The following is a 15,568-nucleotide window of genomic DNA, read 5'->3' on the forward strand; positions in this document are numbered from 1 at the left end:
TATTCTTCTATATATGGTCAGTATTATAGTAGTTATATTCTTGTACATAGGAGCAGTATTATAGTAATTATATTCTTGTACATAAAGGGCAGTATTATAGTAGTTATATTCTTGTACATAGGGGCAGTAGTATAGTAGTTATATTCTTGTACATAGGGGCAGTATTATAGTAGTTATAATCTTGTACATAGGGCAGTATTATAATAGTTATATTCTTGTACATAAGAGGCAGTATTATAGTAGTTATATTCTTGTACATAGGGGCAGTATTATAGCAGTTATATTCTTGTACATAGGAGCAGTATTATAGTAGATATATTCTTCTATATATGGTCAGTATTATAGTAGTTATATTCTTGTACATAGGGGCAGTATTATAGTAGTTATATTCTTGTACATAGGAGCAGTATTATAGTAGTTATAGTCTTGTACATAGGGGCAGTATTATAGCAGTTATATATTATTTGTATTGCGTTTTAACTTATTATGGACGTTTAACCAATCAGTCATAATCCACCTCTATCATCGGTACGGCACCTACTGGGCGGACACCTCTTTGCCGATTTGTTTACTTGTTGCGCCGTGATCCTTAATCTCTCGACTCCTCTGTCACTACATGATGATCCCTTTGTCCACTCCTTTCTCCATTTTATATATTTTAGTCATTGTTACCCTCATGTTGTTTTCTGGCATCTGAGATCTGGATCTAGGAAATCTGTCAGGATTGGATTTTGGGATCTGGTGAGAATCATACCTGTTACATGTCTCCACAGTTTAGTGAAATGGTTTACCTCCGTCCCCTGACCTTCCTTGCACAATGCACAGCCGGGGATTGTTTCCAGTGGGACCAATGGCTGAGAAAAATCTATAATTAGATCTCAGCAAGCAATATACACTGTGTTTGGAAAAGGGTGTAAGCGGATTATGAAAATGTTGTTGCAAGATTTCAAGTGGTGCACTTAACCCTGCCAGCAAAGCGGGGACTGGTTCCTGTCTCAAAGACCATTCTGTTTGGTTTTCATATCCCAAATTAACTTCTTGGGGACCCAGGGATGGACAAGAAGAGGAGATTTGGAGGTGAGAACTGACAGAGACACAAAGCTGGAGATAAATCTTCCTACACATCTATCACCTCCTCCCATTACTACACAGTAGACCACATTGTCTTGTACGTTACCCATCCACTGGGAAAAATATCTGTGCAGGCTGATCACGTGGCATTATAAATCATGATGGCGTCTTCTTTTTTTTTGCTGTGACTTGTGCAGTAGAACCCAAAAGAAGTTGGGCTTTGCTCACACTGCCACTGGAGGATCTGTACTTTTCAAGTCTCTATCTGCACGGTGGCAAGTGCCTACAGAATGGCTCTACGATAATGGTGTGATGATATTTGCATAGCACGTCTCTTCTCTTTTACTTTGACGCAAGTGGCAAGAAGGCAGCTGAATCATGTGTACAGCGTAAGATTTGATGCTTTATTATTAAGTCAGTGGGGTCTATCGGGTGACATTGGATTCGTTGTGCGAAGGATCAGAAAAGGAATAATTTCTTCTGTTAAATCTCATCTTTGTATTATTATGTTGCCAACAGTTTAGGGGTTTCTGAAAGTTATTTGATTCAGCCAATAATATATAAAATTGTCTATTTTTCATTAAGAAAAAAACTTAGTTTTTCATTCCAATATTCATTTTTCTTTACATCCATGTCCATGTTTTTACATCAGTGTGTTTTCATCTGTCTCCGTTATTTTTCATCTGTCATTTTTGTATTGTCAGCTGACAGCAAGCCCACAGGTTAGTAATGAAGAGGCGTCTATAAGACACCTATACATTACTAATCCTATAGATATCTTGTAAATAAAGACACAGCAAGAATAAAGTCATTTATTGGAAATAAAAAGAAATCACAATTTTCTTTTTGCATTTAAAAATAACAAACACAGTTACACTCACCTGACGCCTATTACATTGAATCCCTGGTCACCTGTAAAAAAAAAAGTAAATAGTAAGCAGCAAAAATACTCATCATTGCTCATTCCACTGAAGCCATGGTCTCCTGTAAAAAAAAAATTAAAACAACCATATTCCTCACCTATCTGTCGTTCTGTCCCACGCTGTAATCCATATCTGTGATAAATTGTTTTCAACTTGGACAGTGCCAAGATGCAACCATCCAGGCTGAAAACCAGTGGAGAATGCGCTGCTGCGAGTGCAGCATCAGTGACCAGTGGTGACGTCATCGAGTTTACTGCTTGTCACTGAGGCTATGTTCCCAGCCGGGCTGAAGTGCGGTGACCTCGGTGGGCTCAACCTGATCTCATGCCACTCATCCTGACTTAAAGGAAAAGTAAGGATTTACATTCACATAATCCGGCTATAAATGGACCATTTTTGTCCTCTACCCAGTTGTTTCTTTATTTCTTGGGTCTCTACAAACCAGTCAGTAGTAATGTCACCAACTTGAGCTGCTCCCATTCACTTTTTACATGGCCCCATGGCAGTTGCACAGTCGGTACAACCTTGTGATCTGGGGTGCCCTTAAGGGTCTCAGGGATGAGTCCGCTCGTGAATCAGTGTAGCCCCTTCTGCAGATGACATTGCTCCAGATAAGCCGCAGTACCGGTGCTGGGGACAGATAGTGCTGCTCCCCTAATGTGTAAACACATATCATAAATATTAATTAAAATCATTTATCAGCCAGAAGCGTAACCTTTCTGCTGTCGGATTAGACGAGCGGATGACAAGAGATCTCCCCTGAAAACCTTGAAAGCTGGAAGAATATGAAGGCTCTTGTTGTTCTGCAGTGTATAAATACAAGCAGAAACATCCAGAGTGTCAGTCACAGCCATATGCACTGCAGACGTTCTTCAGTAATACTACAACTCCCAGCATGCCCTGACAAATACCGATTAACAGGAGTTGTGGATTTGCAACCAAATCACCATTGGGCAGTGCAAAAGGGAAAAATCTGCAACATGATGCACTGCGCGCAGCAAAAAATCTGTAATTGGGGGTAAGACAAAGGGATGGATAAAGATCTACTCCATCTGAAAGGGTTTTATGGCACAGCTCACTTAAACATCGAAGGTGAGAGATGTGGATGATGTTATGATCCTAGAAATCTGCTGAGATGTGTGTATGAATGGCAGCTATTTGTGCGTGTCATATTCTAATGGACAGGACAAGTGCAACAAATCTGTCAATCTTACAAGACCTAGCTTCATCTGCATCTCTCATCTCCGATGCAGGAGTGAACAGTGATGTAAATACCTCTTTAAAAAAGTTTTTTTCTAAAGCTGCACACCGTTCCATAGCCTTCCATCTTCCTGCTTGCTGGGGGGCGGTGATCTCCTGAAGATTGACAGCTCGGACCAGTAGCATGTTTGTGCCGCTGGTCTGAGCTTTGCACACTCCCAGGGTGTTAGCACAGACAGCTTTCCTTCAGCAGCAACAGACAATTGCAGGGGTAATAAAGCTGTCCGGCCAGCTTCTGGGCAGTGCTTACAAGCTCTATAGCAAAGACCTTGCAAGCGCTGCCCTTCTTGCTTAGGAAACTGGCCGTCTCAGACTGCAGAAGTGGCCAGTAAACCTTCTTGAGGATTTTTAATAAGAGGGAAAATACAAAGTTGCTTATTTTTACATGCACCGTGCAGACAACCCCCCTTAAGAGGGAGCTTGTAATATTTGACAGAATTAGGTAAGCCATTATACCACTGATGTGGATTTTTAATCAATTGTGCTGCAAATAGGTATTCTGCACTTATGGATGGATGCATTTCATAAATGATTCATGGATAATTTGTTATTTTTATCACACACGTGCAGCACTTTATATGCACGTGTTTACATACGATGCACGGAATTGTCTAAATTAGTCATGGTAATTCTTGTGTGTGTGTGTATATATATATATATACTTAATAAAGGGAACACTAAAATCCCACATCCTAGATATCACTGAATGAAATATTCCAGTTGTAAATCTTTATCCATTACATAGTGGAATGTGTTGAGAACAATAAAACCTAAAAATGATCACCATAAATCACAACTAATATCACACGGAGGTTCGGAGTTGGAATGATGCTCAAAATCAAAGTGGAAAATTAAGTTACAGGCTGATCCAACTTCAGTGGAAATGCCTCAAGACAAGGAAATGGTGCTTAGTAGGGTGTGTGGCCGCCATGTGCCTGTATGACCTCCTGACAATGCCTGGGCATACTCCTGATTAGGTGGCGGATGGTCTCCTGAGGGATCTCTTCCCAGACCTGGACTAAAGCATCCGCCAACCCCTGGACAGTCTGTGGTGCAACGTGACGTTGGTGGATGGTGCGAGACATGATGTCCCATATGTGTTCAATCGGATTCAAGTCTGGGGATTGGGTGGGTCAGTCCATAGCTTCAATGCCTTCATTTTGCAGGAACTGCTAACACACTCCAGCCACATGAGGTCTGGCATTGTCCTGCATTAGGAGGAACCAGGGCCAACAGCACCAGCATATGGTCTCACAAGGCGTCTGAGGATCTCATCTCAGTACCTAATGGCAGTCAGGCTACCTCTGGAGTTCACATGGAGGGCTATGCGGCCCTCCAAAGAAACGCCACCCCACACCATTACTGACCCACTGCCAAACCGATCATGCTGAAGGATGTTGCAGGCAGCAGATCGCTCTCCACGGCATCTCCAGACTCTGTCACATCTGTCACATGTGCTCAGTGTTAACCTGCTTTCATCTGTGATGAGCGCAGGGCACCAGTGGTGAATTTGCCAATCCTGGTGTTCTGTGGCAAATGCCAATTGTCCTACACGGTGTTGGGCTGTGAGCACAACCCCCATCTGTGGATGTCAGGCACTCAGACCATCCTCTTAGAATTGGTTTCTAACCGTTTGTGCAGACACATGCACATTTGTGGCCTGCTGGAGGTCATTTTGCAGGGCTCTGGCAATGCTCCTCCTGTTCCTCCTTGCACAAAGGCTGAGGCAGCGGTCCTGCTGCTGGGTTGTTGCCCTCCTACGGCCCCCTCCACGTCTCCTGGTGTACTGGCCTGTCTCCTGATCGTGCCTCCAGCCTCTGGACACTACGCTGACAGACACAGCAAACCTTGCCACATCTCGCATTGATGTGCCATCCTGGATGAGCTGCACTATCTGAGCCACTTGTGTGGGTTGTAGAGTCTGTCTCATGCTACCACGAGTGTGAAAGCAAAACCAACATTCAAAAGTGATCAAAACATCAGCCAGAAAGCATTGGTACTGAGATGTGGTTTTGGTCCCCACCTGCAGAACCACTCCTTTATTGAGGGTGTCTTGATAATTGGCAATAATTCCCATCTGTTGTCTATTCCATTTGCACAACAGCATGTGAAATTGGTTGTCAATCAGTGTTGCTTCCTAATTGGACAGTTTGATTTCACAGAAGTTTGATATACTTGGAGTTATATTCTGTTGTTTGTGTTCCCTTTATTTTTTGAGCAGTATATATATATATATATATATATATACATACATATATTTACGGTTGGGCTCAAAAGTTTACATACCCTGACAGAATTTTTGCTTTCCTCGTCTTTTTTCAGAGATTGTGAATGATAGCACCAAAACTCAGATGGTAAAGCTGCCCACTCCTCTTGGCAAAAACCCTCCAATTCCTGTAAATTCATGGGCTGTCTTTCACGAACTCCACCCTTGATATCTCCCCAGAGTGGTTCAATGATATTGTGGTCTGGAGACTGGGATGGCCTCTCCAGAACCTTCACTTTGTTCTGCAGTAGCCAATGACAAGTCGACTTGGCCTTGTGATTTGGATTGTTGTCATGTTAGAACGTCCAAGTACGTCCCATGCACAGCTTCTGGGCTGATGAGTGCAAATTTCCCTTCAGTATTTGCTGTTGACGTGCTGCATTAATCTTTCCTTCAACTTTGACCATGTTTCCTGTGCTATCCCCAAAACATCAGCGATCCACCTCCGTGCTTTACAGTAGGAATGGTGTTCCTTTCATCATAAGTCTTGTTGACCTCTCTCCAAATGTAACCTTTGTGGTTGTGGCCAAAAAGTTGAATTTTGGTCTCATCACTCCAAATTACCTTGTTCCAGAAGTTTCGAGGCCTGTTTCTGTGCTGTTTTGTGTATTGCAGGCGAGATGCTTTGTGGCATTTGCGCAGTAATGGCTTTCTTCTGGCGACTCGACCATGCAGCCCATTTTTCTTCAAGTTTCAGAGAGTCCTGTATTTTAGTTGATGTTATTTGTGGGTTTTTCTTTGCATCCCGAACAATTTTCCTGGCAGTTGTGGATGACATTTTTGTTGGTCTACCTGACCGTGGTTTTGTTTTTACAGAGCTTCTGATTTTCCATTCGCTAATCACAGTTTGAACGCTGCTTACTGACATTAACAATTCCCTGGATATCTTTTTGTATCTCTTTCCTAACTTATACAGTTCAACTACCATTTCCCATAGATCCATTGACAATTCTTTTGCTTTCCCCTTGACAAACAATCCAGAAAGTCAGTGGCTGGATGAAAGATGCAAGAGTCTGTCTGGATCCCAGAAACTCACTCAGCTTTTATGCATACACACTGATTACAAGCAAACAGGTCACAGGTGAGGATGTTACCTTTAGTAGCCAAACCCATTTGTGTCAATTTCTGTGCATGTTATCAGGCCAAAATCACCAGGGTATGTGAACTTTTGATCATGGTCATTTGGATGTTTTGGGTTGTCATTATGATTTGAAAAGAGAAAACACCGTAGTTTGACAATAAATGGCTTCACCCAACCACGAACCATGAGTGGAGAAAAAGTTTTGGTGTGATCATTCATATTCTCTGAAAAAAAGGCTAAGAAAGCAAACATTCTGCCAGGGTATGTGAACTTTTGTGCACAACTGTATATATGTGATATTAACACTAAAATTGTAAAACCACTAAGGAAAAGACGTGGAATTATGGAAATCACAGGATGGAGACGTCACTAATCTGCAAATGGTCAAAAAATAGAAACAACATTTTCAAAACATTTGGATTTACCGTATTCAGTCTGGAGTCGGAGCCTCGTGCAAAAATCTCGGCCCTTCCAGCCTTGGCTGCTGTCACTGAGGTTATTACTGGTCATCTGAGGAACGTTCAGTTGCTGAATGCCCTTGGGCAAATCATGAAGATCCACTGCTGGCAGCTTCCTGTGTCATCACCAACCGATGATGTCCCAGATGTGCTGGATGGAGACAAGTCCGGAGACGCTGCAGGCCATGGGAGCACATTTAGGCCATGCAGGCTACTCACAGTAACATGAGTAACATGTGGCCTAGGGTTGTCCTTTTAAAAATGGTTCTTTTTAGAGAAATGGTTCCACCCAAAAAAAACTGTGTGTCACCAAACTGTTAGTGCCACAGAATGAAGACCAGAGGGGTCCGGCTACCATACATTACATAACGCCACACCATAATCCAGTGTGACGTTCCCTTGTGAAGGTCTCTTCATGGCGTTGCCCATGTTGGCCTCTGAAAGCAGTGGGCTAAGGTTAATGAGGAGGTCTTCACAAATGTATTAAGCTGTGGGACCTCTCAAGGTGAGAGTTGAATATAATATATATTTTTTAAAATTGTACTACTTCCCAACCCCAGCAAAACAAGGGTTCCGAAAGCTTCCATTTTGCTGCATGCACATGACGCAAATCACTAAAAATGAAAACCCTGTCTCGATAGATAAGTGTGAGAGAGATTGAACCAAAAATTCAATGTACGCGACTATTCACCTGGGCTCTGATCTTAGTCATGTCATGTATTCTCAGCATAATCTTAAATTCAGAATCTTTTCTTCCTCGTCTCCTTCTGACTCGTGCGGAGGCTTTCTTTATGTTTTTGGAACACTTTTCAATAGTTGATGTAAAAAAAAAAATCCCCATTTTTCAGTTCTAAGAAGGAGAACGGGCAGACCATGTCTATTGTTCCCGGACCGCCGTCCTAATTGACCTTACGAGATGGGTTTTCTTCTGTCTTTAGACCTGACGAATGTAATTATGATCCCCTCCCTTGCTCTGCACTCCAAGCCTCCTGGTTTCATAAAGCGCCACGTTATTACCTCTGCCACAAAGCAGATTCCCGCAGCATTGTATCTATGAATGTGATTATCCTGCCGTCATTAGACTGGAGAGGAATTGATACCTGGTTCCTCCATATTTGAATAATCCCTCACGATAATGGAGCCCTTACAGGCAGAGCAAATCCTATTCTTGAGACTTGTTGCCTCCAAGGGTCAAAGGCTCGGAAAGTACAGGAGAAGTTTGTCATTAATGAGATTTTTTTACCCCCTTGGGATTTGGATTTTAAAAGGGAGTGTTGAATTTTTAAAACTCATTTCCATGTATCTTCTTACTGAATTCTAAGTTAGGAGAAGGAAATTCATCTATTGACCAAAGAAAGGTGTTTACCAAGAGTGTCTCTCGCTCTGGAGGACCTTGCCCTGTCCTGTGCTACACAGGCAGCACATTGATTGGAATGTAATTCCTCATTTGGCGCTGCTAAAAAAATTGTACACAGATGATCGTTGGGATTCTCAGCAGTGGGAAACTTTATCAAAAAAGGCATGATCCAAAGTGGGAACTCCAATGATTGCAGAGAGTATAGTCTTCCGTTAGTAGAAAGAGAAAACTTTATTAGTAGTAGAAATATTGAAGAAATGGTTTCAAGAATGATCCGTCGAAATCCAACAGATCTCTAGAATTCATTTACGTTCTCGCCAAAGATTTAGGCAGACATATACTTGTCTTTAACCCATTCCTGACATCCACCGTATAATTACGGCTCAGAATAACTAAAAAAGAATAACTAAAAAAACAGTAAATAAATTTAAGTATAAAGTTAAATAAATAAAAAAGGTTTATACTCGAGGCCATTTGAGCCATAGTTGGGGGTCTCAGAATCCCACCGATCTACATGGTGGGCCATTTATATGGAAAAACCTGGGTGGGCCATGTATATGGATACACCTAAAAAATACATAAGTTAAGAGGTCCCCATACCGACCCTTAATAGTGTTGTTCAGTGTGTGAAAAAAGTTGGATAAAAGGGTCAGTGAATTTTCTTAAAGTCTCTTGCCACTCCTGTCCTCATGCTTACCGGCCACTTGGTAGATTCTACTTCCTAGTTCGGCAGGAAATTCTAAGAAATGCCCACTCAGCCGATAAACTCATCTTACCCAGATTGGTTGGGTGGCATTAAACTGCATTTTAAGAGGAGTCCAGAAAGTAGAGAGCGGGCAGCATTGGATAAGCATGTTGATATTTATATCTTATATCACACCACAGGAGTGTATCAAGATGTGTATTAATCTTCCTGAGCAATTTACAGTAGTACACCCTTGGGCACTTAAGGAGCTAAGAACAGTTAAGTCTATAGAGAAGGGTTTGAAGATGTTTTGATGGTTTGACAGAAGAGTTTCTAACTCTTATGTTTTTTATTTAGCTCTTTTCGGCTGATTTATGACCACAGATCTCATCAAAGTAGAAAGTGCAGGAAAAGAAAAACCTGTAAAAGCCAAATTGTGTGAAATTTTCAATGGAACCCAAGTGCAAACATTTTTTTTTTACCCATATATACATGTATTTAAGTAAAAATAATAATGTCCCAAGTGGTCAATCCCCTAGTAGTGCACAGAGAAACATTATAACTCCTGAAGCAATCAGGAGTCGCTGGGAGTTGTAAGTTGCCATATAGTATTTATTGCTCATTTAAAGGAATGGGAAATAGCAGAAATTACAATATCGTAAAAAAAAAGTATTTGGACCGAGACGAGAGCAGACAATAGTTGACTATACAAGGGCGGCCTTATTTACACTAATTACCGTGAAATGGCACCGCGTGCTGAATACTTTACCCAAACGGAAAAAAAAGATACATTATTTATCCAATTATCCAATTATCCGAGTTTTTGTCTCTTTATTAATGGCTTTTTTGGATTAAGTAGAATTAAACAGCACGACGGCTTTACACGCGTTTATTACGGACACCCACCCATTTTCCAATAACCTCGCATTAAGTGCTTTGTTTTCCATCAGAGACTATTTCTCCGCGCGGATATATATATAATTTTTTTTTTTTTTTTTAGATCTCACCAAACTGGATTTTAGTGAGCATATTTTTTATATTTATCATAATTTTCTCAGAGTTTTATCAATTTGCATTTGTGGACCCCAGAAACTTTTTTGTTTTTTCTGTTGTGTATTGATTCATTTTGTGATATTCCATGGTTTATTGATTGGAAACTTTTGGGTGAAGAATCTCTCCGATGCCCAGCCAGGGGTTATAGCCTCTTTGCTCCCTGAGAGATGAATACTACCTTTTAAAGCTTTAAAATATTTATGAAGCGAGCAGATAAAAGCGGCAGGAAGAGAATATAACTCCCGATTTTATAAGTAATGACAATTTTCTACCCATTAAACATTAAATAAAATCCCATCTTGGAAATCTGAGCGCTCTCGTAAGCGGCATCAAAGAAGAGATGGCAATTCTTCACATCAACCGATGAGCGTCTTCCTTCCTCTTTTTTTATAATTTGGCTTTGAGTGATTACAACGCAATTTAACTCTTATTAAAAATCCTTTCGGATCTCCAAAACAGAAGGATTTTTAATTTTTTACAGCTGACAGCTCCAGGACTAGGCTACCACCCACCTTGGCAGTCAATCAGAGGTGGCCGGGCTGGTAGGCAAGGAGCACGCACTTAGAAGTTTTTTGCTTTAGAGTTTGTAAGCGCTGCGCTGAAGCTGGTCTGTTTATTGGATCCATCCAGCTTCAGCTTTGACCACATTATTCCAATTTGACCACTTGAGAAAGCCAAAGGCAAAATGTATGACGGAGCCCTGGGGTCCTGATGTTTGTGTTAATCTCTTTTAATTATGGCATGTATATAATAGATAGATAGATAGATAGATAGATAGATAGATAGATAGATAGATAGATAGATAGATGGATATAACAGATATAGAAATAGTAGATAAATAATAGATAGAAGGATAGATAATAGATAGACATATACTGTATGTACACACCACCATAATTAAAAGAGATCAACACAAATATCAGGACTAATGAGCTCCGATATGCGTTTCGCCTTTGGCTTTCTCAAGGGGTCAAATTGGAAAAATATATATCTATTATCCATCTATTATCTATCTGTCTCTCTGTAACAACTCTGCTGGCATCACGGCATGGCCTCTCATCTCTCACACTATCTTACCCACTGCTTTAGGTCATGTTGCGGTTTCTGTTTCTAGCCAGAGCCATATTCTGTGCCTCTGCCCTCTGCATGCTTCCTGGCTGTGTGTATAGGAGTATAGGAGGACGGCGCCTGAACTCTCTGGTTCTTATAGATATCAGGTGCACCTGTCTAATCTGTTCCTGACCAATTACCAAGAGGCCTCTAGTATATAGTGCAGCTCCACCCTGTGGACTGGGCCTGTGCAATGTGTTATCTCAGTTTGTGTTTAGCTTCTGAGTTTGCCAGGCCTTGCTCTGTGTTACTCCCTCTCTGGAGGCTTTTCTCCTTGCCTTGCCTTGATCTTGTTGTCCGCCCTCCAGGAGGCAGAATATCCTGGTCCCTGTGTCTTTGTCCTTGTGTCTTGTTCCATTGCCATGTCTGTACTTTGTCCTATCTCGGTCTCCTTGTCTGTGGCTTCCTTCCCTGCTGTGTCTTTCCTTGTGTTATCAGTCTGCTTTTGCTCCGCACTCTTGCGGCTCTGCCTGCTCTGTAGCTTTGTGGCTTTACCTCTGCTCCGCACTTCTGCGGTTCTGCTCTGCTTCTGCATTAATCTCTTGCTGCAGCTCCTCTCCGTATTCTTTGCGGTTCTACTCTGCTTAGCTTCTGCAGTAATCTCTTGCTGCAGCTCCTCTCCACATTCCTTGTGGCTCTGCTCTGCTTAGCTTCTGCGCCTGCAGTAATCTCTTGCTGCAGCTCCTCTCCACATTCCTTGTGGCTCTGCTCTGCTTAGCTTCTGCGGCTGCAGTAATCTCTTGCTGCAGCTCATCTCCACATTTTTTGTGGCTCTGCTCTGCTTAGCTTCTGCGCCTGCAGTAATCTCTTGCTGCAGCTCCTCTCCACATTCCTTGTGGCTCTGCTCTGCTTAGCTTCTGCGCCTGCAGTAATCTCTTGCTGCAGCTCCTCTCCGCATTCCTTGCGGTTCTGCTCTGCTTTGCTGCTGCAGAAATCTCTTGCTGCAGCTCCTCTCCATATTCCTTGTGGTTCTGCTCTGCTTAGCTTTTATTGCTTACCACTCCTGTCCACAGCCTTGCGGTTCTCTTCCTGTGTGAACAGGTCCCAACCTGTTCCTTCATACATTCTATCCATACCTGCAACTCCTGTGTGAACAGGTCCCTACCTATTCCTTCATACACCACACCTTCATACACCGTTCCTGCCAGTCCTGTGTTCTCTGCCGTGTTCCTGCCAGTCCTGTGTTCTCTGCCATGTGCCTGCCAGCCCTGTGTTCTCTGCCGTGTTCCTGCCAGCCCTGTGTTCTCTGCCGTGTGCCTGCCAGTCCTGTGTTCTCTGCCGTGTTCCTGCCAGCCCTGTGTTCTCTGCCGTGTTCCTGCCAGTCATGTGTTCTCTGCCATGTGCCTGCCAGCCCTGTGTTCTCTGCCGTATTCCTGCCAGCCCTGTATTCTCTGCCGTGTCTCTGCCAGCTCTGTGTCTCAGCCGTGCCAGCCTACTCGTCTGAATCTCATCCGTGCTCATCTGCCAGTCCTGCCTGATTCCCGCACCAATCCTAGTGTTCCTGTCTCCCAAGTGGGATCAGCAGCCACAGCCAGACACCACCCTGGAGTAGCACCTGGCAGCTGCCTGCTGCACAAGCCTGACCTCACCATTAGAGGCTCCAGTGAAAAACCAGGCAGCTGTCAAAGTCACGCCCCTTCCAGGGTAGTCTGGTTTGTGGCACAGGTGGGCCACAAACCCCCCGAGCTCCCGCCCACCAGTCAAAGGCGTGAGCGTGACACTATCTATTATCTATCTATCTATGATCCATCTATCTATCTATGATCTATTATCCATCTATCTATATATTATCTATCCATTTATCTATCTATCATCTATCTATTTATCTATCTATCTATCTATATATTATCTATCCATTTATCTATCTATCATCTATCCATTTATCTATCTATCATCTATCCATTTATCTATCTATCATCTATCTATTTATCTATCTATCATCTATCTATCTATCTATTTATCTATCTATCCATCTATTATCTGTATACTATCTATCTATTATCCATCTATTATCTATCTATCTATCTATCTATCTATCTATGATCTATCTATCTATTATCCATCTATTATCTATCTGTCTATCTATCAGCTATCTATCTATCTATCTATCTATCTATCTATCTATCTATCTATCTATCTTTCTATTATTTATCTATTATCTATCTGTCTATCTATCTATCTATCTATCTATCTATCTATCTTTCTATTATTTATCTATTATCTATCTGTCTATCTATCTATCTATCTATCTATCTATCTATCTATCTATCTAGGCTTGAAAAAGGCTCAGATGGAGCTGAAACGTCGCCCGGCTATGTGGGTTGATTAAAACCTTCCACTTTTTTCACTTTAACAATGGAGTGCTGCCTCTTTTTTGAATCTCTGTGAATCTATTGCAATCGTTGGACTGGTTGCCTGGGGCCCTGCACCTACAGATAAGTACAGGCGTTGTGCTGTTCCTTTTTTCTACTATATCTATCTATCTATCTATCTATCTATCTATCTATCTATCTATCTATCTATCTATCTATCTATCTATCTATCTATCTATCTATCATCTATTATCTATCTGTATATACAGCACTTTCCTTTACCTGATACCTTTGTCATCAACTTTCCTTTGTGTTTTCCCCCCACTTTTTTAATGTATAAATTTTAACAATTTTTCATCTATCAATTAATTATATTTTTAGCTATTTCCTCCTCACCCCTCTGTAGATTTAACATACTGTATATTAATTTCAAGATATTCACTTTCTTGATATATTTATTATCCACATTGTTTTGCAGCTCTGCCCCATTAAGGCTTTGGCTTAGTATTTAGTGTCGCCCTGATAACACGGCATCTAGTGCTATAGAACGTCTGGCAGTTTGGGACTGTAGATTGCTATGTAGACTGCGCACCCCCTAGAGTAAATTCCACACTGGGACCCCCAGATCTTTGGCAATGTCTCTTTAGTGACCATATTTATCCTTGTGTCTTTATCAGACTTATCTCTCCTTCAGTCCTACAATCTTCTAGTCTCCGGATCCTGGCAACAAGGAATTATATTTATAAATTTAGCGCACTGAAGTTTTATGTCCTTTACTTATAAATATTTGGCTGAGTCACATCCAGAGCAGCGCTCCCATCAGACTGATATAAACACCGACAACATATGCATCAGCCGCAGGAATGAACAACTTGGCAGCCGTCATCATCGTCCTTCTCAGGGGGAATGTGAACAGATCATTTTACCTGGTGACTTAAAACACAAACAGCCGGGAAGAAAAGTCTGTTATTCAGGATAGTAATGTACGGTAGCTACAGAGGGCAGTGCTTCACCTCATGTTCCCCTGGGGGGGTCAATAATTCTTAATAAAGAGCTGAGTCACTGAGCACATACATTACATTAGTGATCCTGCATTATACCCCAGAGCTGCACTCACTATTCTGCTGGTGCAGTCACTGTGTACATACATTACATTACTGATCCTGAGTTACATCCTGTATTATACTCCAGAGCTGCACTCATTATTCTGCTGGTGCAGTCACTACGTTATATTACTTATCCAGTACTGAATCTGAGTAATTTCACCAACTGAACAGTGAGTACAGCTCTAAAGTATAATATAGGATGTATCTTATGTGAAAATGTGATAAAAATAGACAATAGTGGTTTTGAATTACTTGAAAGGGTGGTCTTGTCAAAATATCAAAGCTTATAGATGAACAGTATGAGAGGACTGGTTTCTCCACTTTGAAGCCCCTTTCCTTTGAAGTAGAGCACCCCCCTCTTTGGCATTTGTTATACACACACAATTTTCTGCTTATTTTTTTAAGACTCCAAATTTCTCACGATACAAATTCAATCCTTTATCGTGACCTGCTAATATAATCCTTGGCAGATTGCAGTTCACATTTGTTGGCATATGTAGCATAAACATCTCCAAACAGAGTATCACAAAATCTTAATATTTTAGTTGGTTAGTAAATGTTGAAGTAAGAGGAAAGTTGAGGATGGACTTCCATACAGGGTTTGCTTGCTATTCATTCCCTGACATTTGATACTACATTTTGCCTGTATATGGTCTATAGGCTGATATGGGAAAATGTCACTGGGAGTTGGACACTCCTACTGTTTTTCGAGACGAGGTTTCGGTGGTTGTCCAATCAAGAGGTTTTCCTCATCGTGTTAGTAAATGAATGGGAGGCAGCCCTTCCCTATGACAATAACATGTCTTAGAGTACTGACTGTTGTTAAACTCATGATGTTACCAAGCTGAAGATCTAAAATATGTTGCAACTGAATATGTTTTAGGAT

At 41.6% G+C, this 15,568-nt stretch overlaps 1 protein-coding gene across 1 annotated transcript in view; it reads left to right on the forward strand.

Moving 5' to 3' along the window:
* The window catches only part of CDH13 (cadherin 13), a 667,269-nt gene that overhangs the window by 335,381 nt on the left and 316,320 nt on the right, over positions 1-15,568 (forward strand). The window lies entirely within an intron of this gene.

Source organism: Ranitomeya imitator, chromosome 9 (assembly GCF_032444005.1).
Source record: "Ranitomeya imitator isolate aRanImi1 chromosome 9, aRanImi1.pri, whole genome shotgun sequence".
NCBI classification, from domain to species: domain Eukaryota; kingdom Metazoa; phylum Chordata; class Amphibia; order Anura; family Dendrobatidae; genus Ranitomeya; species Ranitomeya imitator.